The sequence below is a fragment of the Eublepharis macularius genome, chromosome 6, assembly GCF_028583425.1.
Source record: "Eublepharis macularius isolate TG4126 chromosome 6, MPM_Emac_v1.0, whole genome shotgun sequence".
Lineage (NCBI taxonomy): Eukaryota > Metazoa > Chordata > Lepidosauria > Squamata > Eublepharidae > Eublepharis > Eublepharis macularius.
This window is the reverse complement of record NC_072795.1, coordinates 89,201,078-89,217,408: the sequence shown is the minus strand read 5'-3', so window position 1 is coordinate 89,217,408 and position 16,331 is coordinate 89,201,078. Positions and strand designations below refer to the sequence as shown.

At 42.4% G+C, this 16,331-nt stretch overlaps 1 protein-coding gene across 2 annotated transcripts in view; it reads right to left on the bottom strand.

Annotated features, from left to right (window-relative positions):
- LHPP (phospholysine phosphohistidine inorganic pyrophosphate phosphatase) overlaps positions 1–16,331 on the bottom strand; it is a 177,174-nt gene that overhangs the window by 21,356 nt on the left and 139,487 nt on the right. The gene's annotated exons all lie outside the window — the stretch shown is intronic.

The window sequence follows — 16,331 nt, the reverse complement described above, 5'->3', positions numbered from 1 at the left end:
GTGGGTGGGGCTGAGAGAGCTCCTAGAAGCTGTGACTGACCCAAGGTCACCCAGCTGGCTTCAAGTGGAGGAGTAGGGAATCAAACCCCGTTCTCCAGATTAGAGTCCCACACTCTTAACCACTACACCAAACTGGCCCTTTTACAAGTGACAAACCAGGAGCAAGCAACTTGTTCAACCCCAAGATGTATTTTTTACTTTACTTATAGTCCACCTTTCTAACTAAGACTTGGCAGATTACTAAATGAGCAGATTACTAAAGAAAACCAGGATAAAATATGCCACAAAAGCATTACAAACATTAGAAAACAATGCAATACAATCAAGATAATACATAAACAAACACTGCAATAAATTACAAGCCTATTCCCTTTATGAAAGCTCCTCCTGAGCAATTCCATTTACCAAGTCACTATTCCCTTTATAAAAATGCACACCTGAACAACTGTGTTTGCACATTCTGCAGAATGATGAAATATAACCAGAGCTTTGAGCCAACTGCTTATTTGAATACTGGAGTCTTTTAATTATAGCACACATATCATGTTTTGTGATGATGGCAAATGTCAACTTACAATCTATGGACATTTAGCATTTAATTTTTTTTTTTTTTTTACTTTTAGCCTTTTAGAAATCTTCATCTTTGTCCACTGTCCACAGTAAGGCTTTAAAGATCCTGATTCAAAAGAATTTAAAAAGCACATTTCCAACTCCACTTTATTTTTCCAAATCTGCTCAGGGACTCCATGTTATAACTGGGATTAGAGACTCAGCCATTCCTGGCTCTCAGTCCTGTATCCAGAGCACTGAAAGGCTTCTGGAAGGAAATTAAGTGCTGCCTTCCCTGGCTTGGCTTTCAGCTTTCATCGTGGTGATTAGTAACACATATGCCCAAATTATGATCTGCACTGCATATGCACAGCATGTTGCAAAATAAACCAAATTTAAATACAGTCAGCATATAATAAGATTAGAGAGATGAGGGACTCCAACCACACTGGGGATAATTAAAATGGTAATCATTGTGACATACACTAATCTTTAAGCAGTTCCTGTACATTACATATGCAACCACCCTTGAAGCAAAAAAATGGGAGGGAAGAGAACGGTGGGGGTGAGAAGAAATCTTCCTTCTGAGTTTTCCTGACACTCTTTCCAAATATTTGCACTTCCATTATCAATAATCTTGTTATGGCCTTTCCATTCTGTACGACAAAGTAGTCTGTTTCACACATTTCCAGAAAAATACATTTCTCAGCCATTAGTTACCACACCTGTTCCTGAGCTTTGCATTTTCTTTTCCTGCTTGGATGTTCTGTGCATTAGTCCTGAAAGCAAGGAGCAGAAGCAGTAGCAGTCCATGTGGGAGAGGTGGCGGCTGTGCAAAACCCATGGAGCAGTGGCATTTGTTGGTTTATCAAGCTGTAAATGCCTAATCCATTGGACAGGGCATTGTCTAAGATGTCTGGGTGTGATGTTGGCTGTCTTGCTCTATCTTGCAATATAAATGATAGGAGCTGTTAAATCTAATCCCTTTGAATCTAAGAATTTCACATTATGGCTGCAATCTGAAGTACTGTTACTCCCACAGGTCCCATTAAAGTCAATGGGACTGGTGTATGTATAACCAATGGGAAGACTGAGCTAAAATCATTAGAAAGGATGTTACAAAGAATATTATTACTTATCCCACAGGATCCATACATTACTTGTACAATATGCCCACCTGTGTGAGCAGCTCCAGCATTACTTTTATGGCAAGATATTTCATAAAAGTGGGACATGCCTTTGGGATTTAGTCCTTGCTAGCTGATATGTCCCAAAGAACTCCAGATGTGTATGCTGAGAAACATGGAAACATCTGAAAAGGAAAATGGAAGAGGAACAGGACAAAGGAGAACATGAGGCAGAGCTCCATAACCAACTGCAGATTAAACTGAAATATCCTGTCACCACGTTCCATTCTGTGTCATGTTGAACTAGTTTGGCTCAAAGGGAAGAATTTTCAAAACAACAAAAAAGATATCTATAAGGTCTGTGGATCCAGGAGTAACAGAAAGATGAACATTTAGAAAACTTCAGATGCAAAAAGATTTGGCCTAAGACAACAGATGGCCATTTTGCAAGGAGCTATTTAAGTATCACATTAATGCAGAAGTTAAATGAATGATATAATATGTTCCATATACAGATTTTTAATACTTCCTCATTTTAAATGTCTCTAGGTGACTTTCACATCCCTCAATTAAACATTTCAAAGAATCTTTCATTCCCAGGCCCAGAAACATTGAAGCATTGCAGTGCTCAGATTCATTAGAAATTATATCAAAATGTCTTGCTTGTATGCAACAAAACTTAAAAGCTCTGTGGAGGACATTATCCTGGGCACCTCCCAAGGAGGCCTATGTCAAATTTAGTCAAGTTAGATGAAGCTTTGTGTAAACAAACAAACAAAAAACCTTGCTCTCTTGGGATCAGTCTTGCGGTAAAACCGAATAAAATACTGTTTCAACTTTTAAAAATACAGATTCTCAAATCAATACACCATACAAACCCTTTACACCCACATATCTTCCAGTAGTAGTTGAAATCACTTGAGTGTTACTGTCAGCAATATCTCAGCTTATAGAAGCCCTTTGGAATCTGAAATGTTCCTGTAGCCAAAATTTCACATTACACAGAGTTGTACGTAACTTTCCTGTCAACTTTTTAAAAAAAAATAATGAGCAGCAGCTGCAGAAGGCTGCAATCTTGAGTGGAGGACCGGCAAGATGGAGGGCTCGCCAACCCATTTCAGCATGTCACTGAGAACATGAAGGAATGGTATATCCATCTTCCCTACTACATAGTTTTCTGTGTGGCCATATATTTTTTTAAAATAGAAGTCCATTCAAGGGTGTAAGGGCTTATTTTTGGTCAGAAATGGAATTGCCCTGACACAGTTTTACCACCTCAGTAAAAACTAGGCCAATAACTCATCACTGTTGGAAATGGTTCAGAATAAACCTCTAGTTTCACAACAGAGAATTTACATGAGTAAAAAAGCTGTAAATCGTGAAAAATTCCCATATCTACCTTTACAATTAAACAATGATGAATATATACTAAACAAGAGCACGGAGAACTGTTTGACTTGCTGCGAAGTGTGGTAAAATGTTTAAATAATTCTGCTCAAGAAAAGAAGTCCCAGCTTTCTGTTTCAAGTACCAAAGGATAGGAAGGACAGCAGTCAGAAAACACTTCTGTAGATGCCATCCTCTTCCATAGAACTTTGGGCAACTGAGAGTGGAACTACAAGTGACAAAAGGCACAGGTTGGACACTTGTCTGCTTCCCTCAAGTTTTGATGGGAAATGTAGGCGTCCTGATCTCGTAGCTTGGCTCTCTGACTGCTGTCCAATGGACTTTTCAACTGTCACTTGTCCAACATTCCGCCGAGCTGCCTACATTTCCCATCAAAACTTGAGGGAAGCTGACAAGTGTCCAACCTGTGCCTTTTGTCACTTGTAGTTCCGCTCTGAGATTAGCCTGTAGATGGACAGCTAGTTTTGTAGCTGTCTGACCTTGTTTTACTGTATTTCTACTCTTCCACGGGCTGTGAGGGTTTATGAATTAAGCTGCTTTGGTAACAGTATGGGGGTATGCATGAGGGCCAAGAATCCTTGCAAGACATAGGTCTGCCTAATACAAAATGCTTCAGAGATCTGGATATGGTTGAAGGTACGGAATTTTGACCCCAGGATGCAAGCAAAACTCAGCCAGCACACAAGGGCAATGAAGTCTTCCTGCGTAAAGTTCCAAAATATCTCATGCCAGCCTTGTACCAGTGAACAGAAATTCCAGATGGAATAACCATCCAGCACTCTTTGTCTTTGTTACAGCAGAGCTAATAGATTGAAGGATGAGAAGTGTACAGGACTGGTCAATGATATCTTGAAGGAGTTCAAAAACAGTTCTTTTCTTGTGCATTGTGACTGAGGCACTGTATGAAAGTCACCTAAAATCTGTTCCTGTGAAGTACACACAAATAACATGAATGGGGTTTGGGCTGTGCAACCACAATTATGTTAGTGATAACACTGGGACTTAACCTGCTGCATACCACTAATACCTTTCCCTCCACATCATAGCTCAGCACAGGGTCAAGAAAGGTCTACAATGAGCAGACCCTTATAGGGGATTCCTAGGGAGTTATTGGACAAGGAGACTGTACTAGAGATTCAATGCTGCACTGCTATTCCTACTATAAGGGGCTTTTATAGAAAGTAGGGCAATGCAAGATACGTATGACCCACTTGCTAAGTATAGAGTGCTATTATAGCTGCTGTGAAGCAAACGGCTGTTTGCACAATAGCCACCAAATCTGATCCACTGGACAGGCTGCCAGATGGTAGATGTCCAGAATGAGGTAAATTGCACAAAGGACAAGCCCACACATCCAATTACCTCTTTAATGCCCTGGTCATCTTCTCTGATTATGTATAAATTAACCTTACTGTCAATATTAGTGACAAGGGATATGATCAAATGAGAGAGAACGGGGCTTTTTTGTTATTTCATGATCTATATAAGACAATTATTGATTTTTAAGTTATTTCATGTCTTGTGAATTATTTATTTTATAAGCTCTTTAAGAACTTAACTTACTTTGCAAGCATTTAAGGGAACAGAAGTACATAGGGTAAGTATGTAGGGAAAAGACGTTTAAGCTCCCATTAGCCTATGGTATTGAATGGGCTGTGAATCAAAATGTTCACTGCAAAGGCAGGATAGCCATAGTTTGCTTTTTGAAAACCCACATGCTCTTAACGTCACAGGGACATAATAGATACAAAAAATTAGTGCAGGGTTGCTGTCCCAGGATTGCTGGCCTTTCTGCACATGGAAACTTTCAGCATATCTTAATTGCTCCATTATTTCCATGTGATCTAGAGAAAATGGCCCTTCAGATCCAGGGAACTGGGCCTCATAAAAAGCACCATAATCTCAGAGCTAGGGGAAATTTTGACTTACTTGTTACTACAGATATAGGGGATAGGGAATAAGAATCCAAACTCCAGTTCCCAGAATATGCCACTAACTAACTCCTAGAAAACACAGTTGAGAGAAAACGTGCACCCACATCCAGTACTCTTGAGGTGCTTCTATAGCTATATATTCAAAGCCTGAGTATAACCCCAAGATCAAAAAAGGGGAAGCCACAAAAGCAAGAGTGCAGACAGCACAGAAAAGGCTTGATGTGATGGCATAAAAGCAAACAGCAATTTGCTAATATTGTTGGGCTCACAAGCATCATTTCCTCTTTCCTCTCCTGGACAGCTAATGAGAGATTTCCACTTTTGTTGTGCCACTCCATAAGTTTGCTGCAACATCCAAACCTGCATGCTGTGGTTTGTACTCCCTCCCCCCTCCCAAACCAGGATTTTAAACCAGGATTAAACCACTATTTGGTATCGTGGTTTGAATGGAAAACAACAAATGTAGTTAGTTAGGATGTAGCCACACACAATGGTTTGCCATGAATCCAGAAATGTCTATTTATTTCTCTGCACACAAGAGGAGGGTGGTGGGGAAGGAACGAGTGCATGGATTAGAGGATTCCCCCAGCTTTTTTCACATAGCAGCAAAGAATGCTTGCTATTTCATCTGTACCAACCGAGGCCTTCCACTTGACTTTAATTCTTTAGGGAAACTCCAGCTATACACATTTTTCCCACACTATGACACAAAGTTCAGGTGGGTTAAACACTTTTAAACCAACACACTACACTTGTGTTCCCAAAGGGCTCACTAGTAATTTAGGCTTCAGCCCATTAGGGCCTGAAGACCAGGATCCCAGGTTCCCCAGCTGAGGGATCCCCTGCTCCCACCCTTTGCCCCCTGCCATTACTCACCTGGCCAGTGAGGAGGAATAAAGAGGAAAAGGCTTCCCAGGCACACTCCCAAGGTAGCACGATAATGTCACTTATGGGAGTGACGTTATCGCGCTGCCCTAAGAGCATGTGTGCTTCACAGATTTGGACCCCAAATGGGCCTAATTGGGCCCAATTGGGGCCAGATCAGCTCACTGCAAAGCATGGGAGTGCTCCTGGGCCCTGTGCAATGACATTCTCAGAAGTAATCGTGCTGCCTCAGGAGCGCATGCATGCAAAGAGTGCATAAAGACAAAAAACAAAGTGAGTGCTGGGTCCCCCCTCTCCCTGGGAGGGTAAGGGGACCTGGCAACCCTACCTGAGATAAAGTCAGTGGATCCATCTTACTGCCAAATATTAAAGTAGTAAAAGCTAAATAGAATCTTCACTTTGCCACCTCCTGATTGTTCCCTTGCTTAAGTTAATGCAGCTGGCATTAACTGGCGTCTGCCCATTTTCTATAGTGGGTCAAATCCTATCTAGGGGAACAGCTCCCTGAAGAGATGGGGGGTGGGGAGAGAACATATTGAGAAGTTTTTAAGAGGCACTGCAAGGCCATATTTTTAGCAAGGTCTTTTAATGGGTGTAAGCTACAGGGATTTTCTTGGGGAAATGGTTTGCTGGGATTTTCTTGGGGAGATGGTTTATCCGAAGCAGGAAAACAATTGGGGATAAACTGCTTCGGGATTCGGGTGTTTAAATGCTTCAGTATACTCCTTAAAAATCCGGAAATCTTTACGGAGCACACTGAAGCTCAAAGCAGTACTTTTTTTGCCATTTGCAAATTGCAAGAAAAGTGTTACTTTCAAGATTCCCGCACCACCGCCCTTTTTATCTGATGGGAGGGGGGAAGAGGGGGTTCCCTCCTCACCCCTCTCATTGGCTGAAAAAAGCAGCAGGGCGGGAAGCCAGTTTAAAGCAACGTTTTTCTTGCTGCTTGCAAGTAGCAAGAAAAGTGTTGCTTTCAAAAACCCCTCCCATCAGCTAAAAAAAAGCTGTGGGCATTTGAAAGTAGCAACACTTTTCTTGAGTGTCAAGAAGTGCTTTCAAACTCCCACAGGTTTTTTCAGGCATGGAAAAAGTGATGGGGCAGAAGTTCGAAACTTTTCTTGCTGTTTGCAAATGCAAACAACTAGAAAAGTGCTGTGGCTGCTGCCGCTTTGCCTGAAGCTTCAGGAAGCTTTGTTTCGGGATTCCCGAATCAGCTCAGCAATGCTGGGGCTGATTCAGGAATCCTGAATCTTTCCAAATCAGGCCTGATTTGGGTAAAAAACCCAAATAGGAAACCTGAAGCACACAGTTCTAGTCCTAAGGCAAGATTTACTCACTTCTAACTTCTGTCCTTAAATGAGCTCAGTTTTACTGCAACTTCTTTTAGGCTCATTTCTGCCACAGTTATGCGCTGGATAGAAGAAAGTTTTTAAGGAACTACAGATCTGGTCCATCTCACATACAAAGTCAGATCAGAGTTGTTTGTTTCTGAAACTAGGTATTACTTTTCACTTAACATTGAATTTTGTTTCCCTCTGTTGAAAATCTATGCAATCCTTATGTAATTTTCCAGTGCCTGCTTTGACAATATCTTCTGTAATTTGTTATCTGCTGTAAATATTCATATGTCATTATTGTCTCTCATTTCTAGGTTAGTGGTGAATATTTCAAAAGCAGCATATCCCAGTGTGGATTCTTGGAGAACCCCATTATTTATTTCTTACCACTGTACAAACTGTCTGTTTATGCCTACCATCTGTTGCCTAATCTTTTAACCAGCTGCTAATCCACTAAATGGCATTCCCTTTGATGCCAGGGTTATTTTTCTTTTTTTTTCCAGAGAGGCTTTGACAAAGACAATGTCAGTTGCATCCTTATTATCAAATATTTGTCACACCCTTACAAAATTCTATGAGATCTGAACAGCATGGTCTCCCTTTACAAAATCTAAACTGACTCTGCTGTAATGTTATCATATTTATCACACATCTTAAAATACAACTACAGTTTATGGGCCAACATTGACTACTTTTAGAAAATAAACAGAAAACAACATAACCCAAACTATACTTGATTTAGGTTTGGTGCCTGGTTTTTTTTCCCTGACAATTTTTTTCCTTTTTGTAAGTCACTTGGAATAACGCTTTTTACACAAAAATGTTCCAACTACATTAATGTCAGTAGCACAGCTCTCCAAGAGGCACAAGTGAAGACTCCCTAAGCCTGCAAATGCAGCAGCGGTAAAGCCGTACCTATTGAGTTCCTGCCTACCATTCAGCTGCTAAAGGTACAGAACATCTGTCAGGAAAAAGGTGCTAAGCTTTCATTTTATTTTTACAAACCTTATGATTGTTACGTGGTGTGATCTACCAATATAGTAAGGCATACCGATGTGTGCCTGGATTGTTCATAATTTGCGTTCACAGAGTCAGAGATGTGCATCCAGCTCTTCAAAGTACTGCACTTGTGATAGTGAAATTACTGATAATGATATCTTATGCTGATATGATGCTCAGAAGGATGCTGTCACAACTCATCAGAACCCTACCAGGGTTTCATGGGGGTGGGGCAGGGCCACCACAGCCCTCCACTAGCAGACCTGGAATGTAAATTCCTGCATCAATTGAGGTGGGGCGAGAGTTAGTAGGTTCCTTAACCCACTCCAGGCCCAGGAACACTGCCAACAGCAGTGCAAAATTAAGCCATGAAAAAGGTGGCATAGCCCATAGGAGTAATGGGAAAAGTCAACTGCCTCCCCCCATGCACGACCCCACCCAAATCGCCTGGAAAAGCACAGGATGCCAACTAAAGCTGCAACCAATCCACTCGTGGTCGAGTGGCAACTGAGCCCTGTCCCCAGCACCCCATCATGCCCCCCCCCCCGAACTCCAGCTGTGGCACTCATGTATTTTGGCAAGTAGGGACACGGCACGAGAACTCTCTACTGTGAGGATTTAGAGCACAAGTGGAGGGAAGAGCACAAAGCAGGCACTTTGCATAACTGGGCAACCACTTTGCACTCACACACTGGGAGAGGGGGCAGAGAGTGTGAAGTCCAGAATGTCTCGCTAACATCTCCTATTCCAGAATCCTAACAGGTACCCCATCTCCAAAGTCTTGCCTCGAAGGGGACAAGGAGACACTGAAAGGTAAGAAAGAGCTGGAGGTAAGAAGGAGCTTGCCCGTCCAGCTTGCTCGTCCACAGCCGTCTCCCTCATTCCCCTTGTACATAGGCCAGCATCTCCCCCCCCCCCAAATGCTGGCCTCCATGATCAAGGCTGGTGGTGTGGTGGGGAGAGGCCAAACCCTACTCTCCAGGCACCGTAGCCTATGCCTGTCAAAGAGGGACTCACCCAGGCAACTGTATAGTATTTCAGGGGTGGGTGAGGTGGAAACTTCTTGGCAGTCACTTCTTGTTCTGAAACAGGAAGTGACATTGTGATGTTCTAAGAGTTTCAAAAACCCTAGGGCATTTTGATATTCCTACAGCGTCATTATATCACTTCCTGTTCTGAAACAAGGAACTTCTATGTGCTGTTTTTCTCCTCATCCCCATCCCACTCCATTGAGCAAGGGCAGGAGACAGGAGCATCATGGGGAGGTCCCTCACCATTAGGGATCCCAGACCCCTGGTGGGGGTGGAGGATCTCCCGCCCTCGCTCCCCACACTCCGCCCCCACTTACCTGAGCAGCAGGGGGGCGCACACCTTCCTTGTGTGCTCCCCTGCCGCGCAGCACGCTCCCGTGTGCTACAGCCACCGGGATCGGTCCCGTTTGGGCCCGGATCAGGGCCACTGCGGAGCACAGCAGTACTCCTGCGCTCCGCAGCACTCAAAACGAGCCCAATCAGCAGCAAATCGGGCCCATTTTCAGCAGCTGCGGAGCGCAGGACCACTCCTGCGCTTTGCAGTGCCTGAAACGGGCCATTCTGCTGCTGATCGGGCCCATTTTTCAGGCGCTGTGGAGCACAGAAGCACTCCTGCGCTCCGCAGCGCCCAAAACTGGCCCATTCTGCTGTGGATCGGGCCCGTTTTTGAGGCACTGTGGAGCGCAGGAACACTCCTGTGCTCCGCAGCGCCTCAAAACCAGGCCCAATCAGCATCAGAACGGCCCATTTTGGGCGACCCGCCGCACAATGTCACCTCAAAGTGATGTCATTGCGCCTGTGGGGGGGTGCGTGCACGTGCTCTGCACGCATGCACCCCCCTCATCCAAAAGGTAAGTGCCAGGCCCCTGTCCCCCCGCCGGGAGATTGAGGGGGCCTGGCAACCCTACTCACCATTACCGGGTAAGTGGCAACCCTAGATTTGGCTCAGGCCCACAGACATATCAGCCCCTAATTCTCCATCATTAGCTTGATGGATTCTCTTAAATCTCTGGCCTACTTCACTGTCTCACATTTATCTCTTGCTTAACATGAAGGAAACTGCTGGGCCTCTTTGGTTCTTTTCTTGGTAAGCCTCTGGTAATAATGTATTTCCATCTTGATAAACAACATTTAAACAATTACTGAAAGAAAACAGATTAGATCATTGTAATAAAACAAAATGACTTCTCATCAATTTGCCATGTTTAAATGAAAGACCTCTGATAACAGTTTTTCACAGGAACAGGAAGAGAAAGGAAACCACACCTTGGTCCAAGAAGTCAATGATAAGTATGAGTGCTACTATATTATTATGGCTTTTTGATGTGGAAAGCACCCATATGCACTCTATTGCCTAATCAATGAAGGCCACTTTTTGGCAAGTGTGTCACAAAACATGACCAAGACGGTTATGAGATAGGGTTGTTAACCTCCAGGTGGGGGCTGATCTTCAGATGGCAAAGACCAGTTCCCCTGGAGGAAATGGCAGCTTGGCCTTTATGACATTATACCCCAATGAGCGCCCCCCCCCGCCCTCTCCAGTCTCTACCATCAAATCTCCATGAATTTTCCAACCTAGAGTTGGCAATCTTAGTGTGAGATATGCTACTCTATCGTACGCTACAGAACACGCACAATTCTTTGAGACACCTTTACATCTAATGTACTGAGTGGGTGAGCAGAAAGCAGATGTGGAAGGATGACAAACTGAAAATCAGGGTGCCATATGGTTCTGCTGGCTGGGTTTTACTCCGAATCTTGGGCATGCCATTAAGTTCCATTAAGCATTCATTTACTATATTAGCTAGCCTGGATTTCTGGCTTTTGTGCTTTAAAAAGAAAAAGGGCTCTAGGACTTCTAGATCTGAAGACAGAAAGCAAATGGACAGACTAATTTATACAATGAAAAAAGAGCAGTTTCATTTCCTCTTTGTTCTAGCCAATGAGGGAAGGCACAGCTGTGACTGACAGGTATGGGAAGCAAGAAAGTGAATTGCTTCCCTATTGCCACAAGCTGATGCTTCTGAACTTGCCTTAATTGAGGACCTGCAGCAGTAATTGGTAACTCCCTCTGGGTTTCCTTTCTTATTCTTTAACAGGCTTCTAAATTTTTTTTTAAAGAGAAATATTTCATGCCGTCTTTCCAAATTACTCCAAAAACCTTCAAGAATGCAGGTAACATTCAAGAGTACATTCAGATCGCTGTGGATACCATATTAATACTCTTGCAAAGAGAACTCCAGTTTTAGGTGATCTAATCCAGGTAACTAGCAGGGCAGAGTAGACAAAGAATGAAAGCTGTCACAAGACACAGCACAGTAATTACAGTAACTTAAGGAAATCAGAATTTACATGACATTGGACAGCAAAACACAGACTAATAAACTGAGATTTTCCTACCCTACCAGAATCAAAATTAAAGTCAGGCAGACTGAAAGAATTGTAAAGGTTCCTCTCCTTGGACAGAATAGAAACGAAATTATTCAAAAAGGAAAAGACTCATACCAAACCATCTCTGAAGAGTAGCCATGTTACGTTTTGAAACTTGAATGCAATTTAACATTAACCCTGAACCTAAATCCAACAAAATCCTGACAGGTGTTGTTCAAACATCTGTTTATGTAGGGCTTTTTTTCTGGGAAAAGAGTTGGTGGAACTCAGTGGGTTGCCCTCGGAGAAAATGTTCACATGGCTGGTGGCCCCGCCCCCTGATCTCCAGACAGAGGGGAGTTTAGATTGCCCTCTGTGCTGCCGAGCGGTGCGGAGGGCAATCTAAACTCCCCTCTGTCTGGAGATCAGGGGGCGGGGCCACCAGCCATGTGACCATTTTTAAGAGGTTCTGGAACTCCGTTCCACTGCATTTCTGCTGAAAAAAAGCCCTGTGTTTATGCCACATGTTCATTAACTGATTAACTGATGTAAGGAAAGGGAGGCCTGGCCTTGTTAAGTGGCCCTTATGCAACTCTACATCTCTACAATTAATTGCCAGCTTCCTTTTTGAATACTTCAGTCAAATGACCTACTTTGCCAAGGTGAGGCCTGCACCATTTATGGCTCATCAGCCATGAACTGAGTCTTGCCAGGTAACTTCCCGTCTTTGTAGTCCCAAGGAGGCAGCAAAAAATGGTTTACTGATCTCCAAGAGGGCCATTGTATGTACCTGGCAGGCTATATTTATTCAGCTTGGCAGAATTGTAGGGCCTGACAAAGATGGACAATCAACCTAATCAAACCAATGGAAAACAGGAGACAGGAACTTTGTAGACAAATACTCAAGAAGGGAGCGATTAAGCATTCACTGAAATGCCTTTCTCCAAAGTCTTTAATCATATCACAGCTCTTCCAATGGGTTAAAAGCTTCTGCAGTGTCCCTCTTAATACTTTCACAGATGAAACTTCCACTGACTATTGCCCTTATTTTCCAAGATTAAAATGAAAAATCTTCATTGAAAACATTTGGCCTTGGAACATGAAATCAAACAATTTGAGCTGGCTCCCAGACAACCTCAAACTGCTGATATTGTAAAGTAACTGTTGGCAAAGTACAGAATTGAAAGACTGAGAATAATGAACTCATTCAGAACAGCCGAGTAGGTCAAGAAGAGTTAGAACGTGCAAGGAGACGACAGACCTTAGAGCGCTGAAGGAACACGAGATCCTGTGGGCTGTAAATATGTAGTAACCCTGGGGAAGTCTATGGAAGTCTTGTCAGTAAAGCTAAGAAGAGAGAAACCAGAATCTGGCCTAAGTATGAATGAGAGTATTTGAAAAGCACTGGAATAGAGTGAAGCAGTGGGCATGGTTCTTATGATTAAAAGGAAATAATAGGAAACAACTGCTTTGTAGACATGTAGATCAAATAAATAATTCAGTTATTAAAATGTTGGTGGAGACAGACTGTATTGGATCCTAAAACTGCTGAATCCAGTCTCTCTGATAAACAATTAAGCAGTGACAGAAATGGCAAGCCTCTGGGCAAAAATGACTTCACCACTGATTCTTATAAATCTTTCTCACATAAATTAGCTGACCTCCAGATTTCAATGCCTCAATGTGTGCTTGACAAAGGGGTATTACTTGCAGGGATCTGCGTAGCAACTGACTGTAACTTTTTTCTTATTTGGAAATCAGGCACAGTGCCAAATGAACATGAACTGTCTAAAGTTATTCCATTACTAAACTATTCTTGACTGTTGATGTATAGAATATACAGATTGGACAAGCCATTATATTTTTCATTTGGAAACAGGCTCTCTCCTGAACACATGGACCAACTCCAAATGTAGCTTGAGGAACATACGCCAGGTAATTACAATCTCAGTGGTACACAAAGCAGTAGGTATTCTGCACACTTCTAAGTGTGGAATGTAACATATGTGTGCATACCAACACATAATATAGTCACTGGTACAGAATTCTGTACCCTGAGAATTTCAGCAGTCATTTTAACAGGAAAAGAGTATGAATGTGAAAAGATCTTGAGCATACACACATTGAACCTAGTAATGAAACAAAGCCAAAGTGAGTAGACAAAGACTTTCAGAAATATACAGGAAAGTGCCTTACACTATGAATTACAGCCAGTATTCCAATCCATACTGTTTCTACAAATCAAATGTTAATGAAAGGAGCTATCTGGTATGGAGTTGACCCACTAGTAAATTTAACCCAGTGATGTTTATTATAACAGGCAGCAGAATCCAGGTTTTCATAAAACTGTCTCATTAAGCCCTGCTGCTTGGAAACCTATAATTGTGTATCTCAGAAACTGAACCTAGTGCCTTAAATAAATTTTTAAAAGAGTTGCTGGTGATGTCCAATGTCCAAGAGGTCCCAGAACTCCATAAAGAGGTTTTGGAACTCCATTCTAATGAATTCCCCTTGGGGAAAAAAGCCCTGATTGAACCTAATATGAAAAGGACATTCTACCACTTAGCTATTATCTTTTTCAATTCTCTTAATTATTCTCATAAATATTGATTCTCTTAAAACCCAAATTATGGACACAAAATTTTATTTTATTTATTTTATTTTACTTCATTTGTACCTCACCTTTCTTCCAACAGGGGCCTAAAGGGGCTTACATTTTTCTCCTCTCCTCCATATTATCCTCTCAACAACCTTGTGAGATATGCTAGGCTGAGACAGTGTGGGCCAAGCTACAAGTGACAAATGACACTTGAATGGCAAGTGGATTGAGTGGAGGGCAAGTGAACAGGGCGGAATACACTTGCCGTTCAAGTGTCATTCGTCACTTGTAGCCTGGCCCTGTGACTAGCCCAAGGTCACCTAGAGAGATTCAGTGGCAGAATGGGGATTCAAACCTCTCAGGTCCTAGTCCAACATTCTAACCATTATACCACGCTGGTGCTTCAAAGATAAAGTAAGTAAAATAATATATTCAGCTATAAATACATTGTATTTTCAATTTTGATAACGGAAATATGGTTTCTTGGTAAAGAGTTCAGGCTGAGCTGCTTCAGAAATTGTGTTCTTTTTGGCACAGTACACTGAGCCCTGGTTAAAATATCCAGTATGTTTTGAACCTAAAATGTAGACCAGTTTCTTAAGGACACAAGCATATTTATATCTACTTATAGTACTGTGTAAGTACCTTTGTTTTTAATAAGAAGGAATACATACTAAATGGAAGTAAATATATCTTGACTTCTCAGAGGCCTTTGCCTACTTTGTAGAAGTATAAGAAAACTTACCCTAACAGAAGAGCTCCATGCAAGTAAGTACCAGGTCCAGTCCCACCCCATTGGAAGGCTATGGGAACCTGGCAACCCTATCACTCACTGAGCTTCCACATCAGAGTGGTGGTTCAAAACTGGCTCTGCCAGATATTAAGCTGGAGCTCTATTCACTATACTACACTGACTTTTATGGGGGGAGGGCTGCCATTGAACAGTAGTAAGCAACCACACCTGGGTGAATCATGCAGGTTATGTGGTATCAAGTCACGCTGTTATTGTTTCTGGGCCTGGCCCCAAGGCCAAAACATTCCTGGAAAGGGCCTCCCCCCGCCTTTTCCTGACAGATACTAAGCCTGGGGTACTGGCTAAACTCATGGTTGTCTAGCAACAGCGTCTGAGAATACCTAGTTAAAGCTACTGATATTCCTTTTATCATTTTGGTTTTTTAACTCCCACCCCCCCCACCAATTTTTTTTAAGATTTCAGGTTTTTTAAAAAACAAATCTGGGTCATTTTTCAGGGGCATAGAAATATCTGTCTTGTCCATTCATCTACAGATTTAAGTATCCTCAGATCAGGGGCACTTTGCTATTAGTATATAAGATACCACCATGTTGGGTTTGTGAGAATAAGCTAGAGAATAAGCTAGAGCAGGGGTGGGCAAATAGTGGCCCGCGGGCCACATGCGGCCCGCTACAGAGTTTTTTGTGGCCCGCCAAGACAGTCAGAAAAATCCGCCTTGAACCGAGATTTCCTTCCCGTGCGCGACCGAAGATTCGTCTCATATTTTCCACTAGGATGGCTACGTCAATACGCATGCGCAGTGTAGATACGCGCTTTTCCGGTTGATCTGGTTAATTTCAATTTTGTCTTTGCAACAGTAAATCTATAAATTTCTAACTTTAGTGAAACCATGAACCCTCCGAAAAAACATAAAATCAGTTATGAATGTCGTGTGTTTAATGAAGAATGGACAAACAAATATTTCTTTGGTAATAGAGGGAATAAAGCAGTGTGTTTACTGTCATGAAACTAATGAATGCAATTAACTAGGTTAACTAGTGAATGCATTCATTTTAAAAGGTGTGGCCCTCCGCTAACCTCCGCTCCCACAAAGTGGCCCCCGAGCCAAAACAATTGCCCACCTCTGAGCTAGAGAATAAGCTAGAGTTATGAAGAATTCTTCATTTGCATTCAGTAAAAACACTGGGAAAGCTGGCTAAAGGCAGACAATATGGGTTTGATTTTGTATGATAAATATCTGTATCAATTAGTTATTTTGCAATTCCCTCCCCAACTTTATTTTTAGAAATGTGTAAGGGACCAAGTTGGTAGGCCCTCTAGCAGCAGAGCTGATGGATTT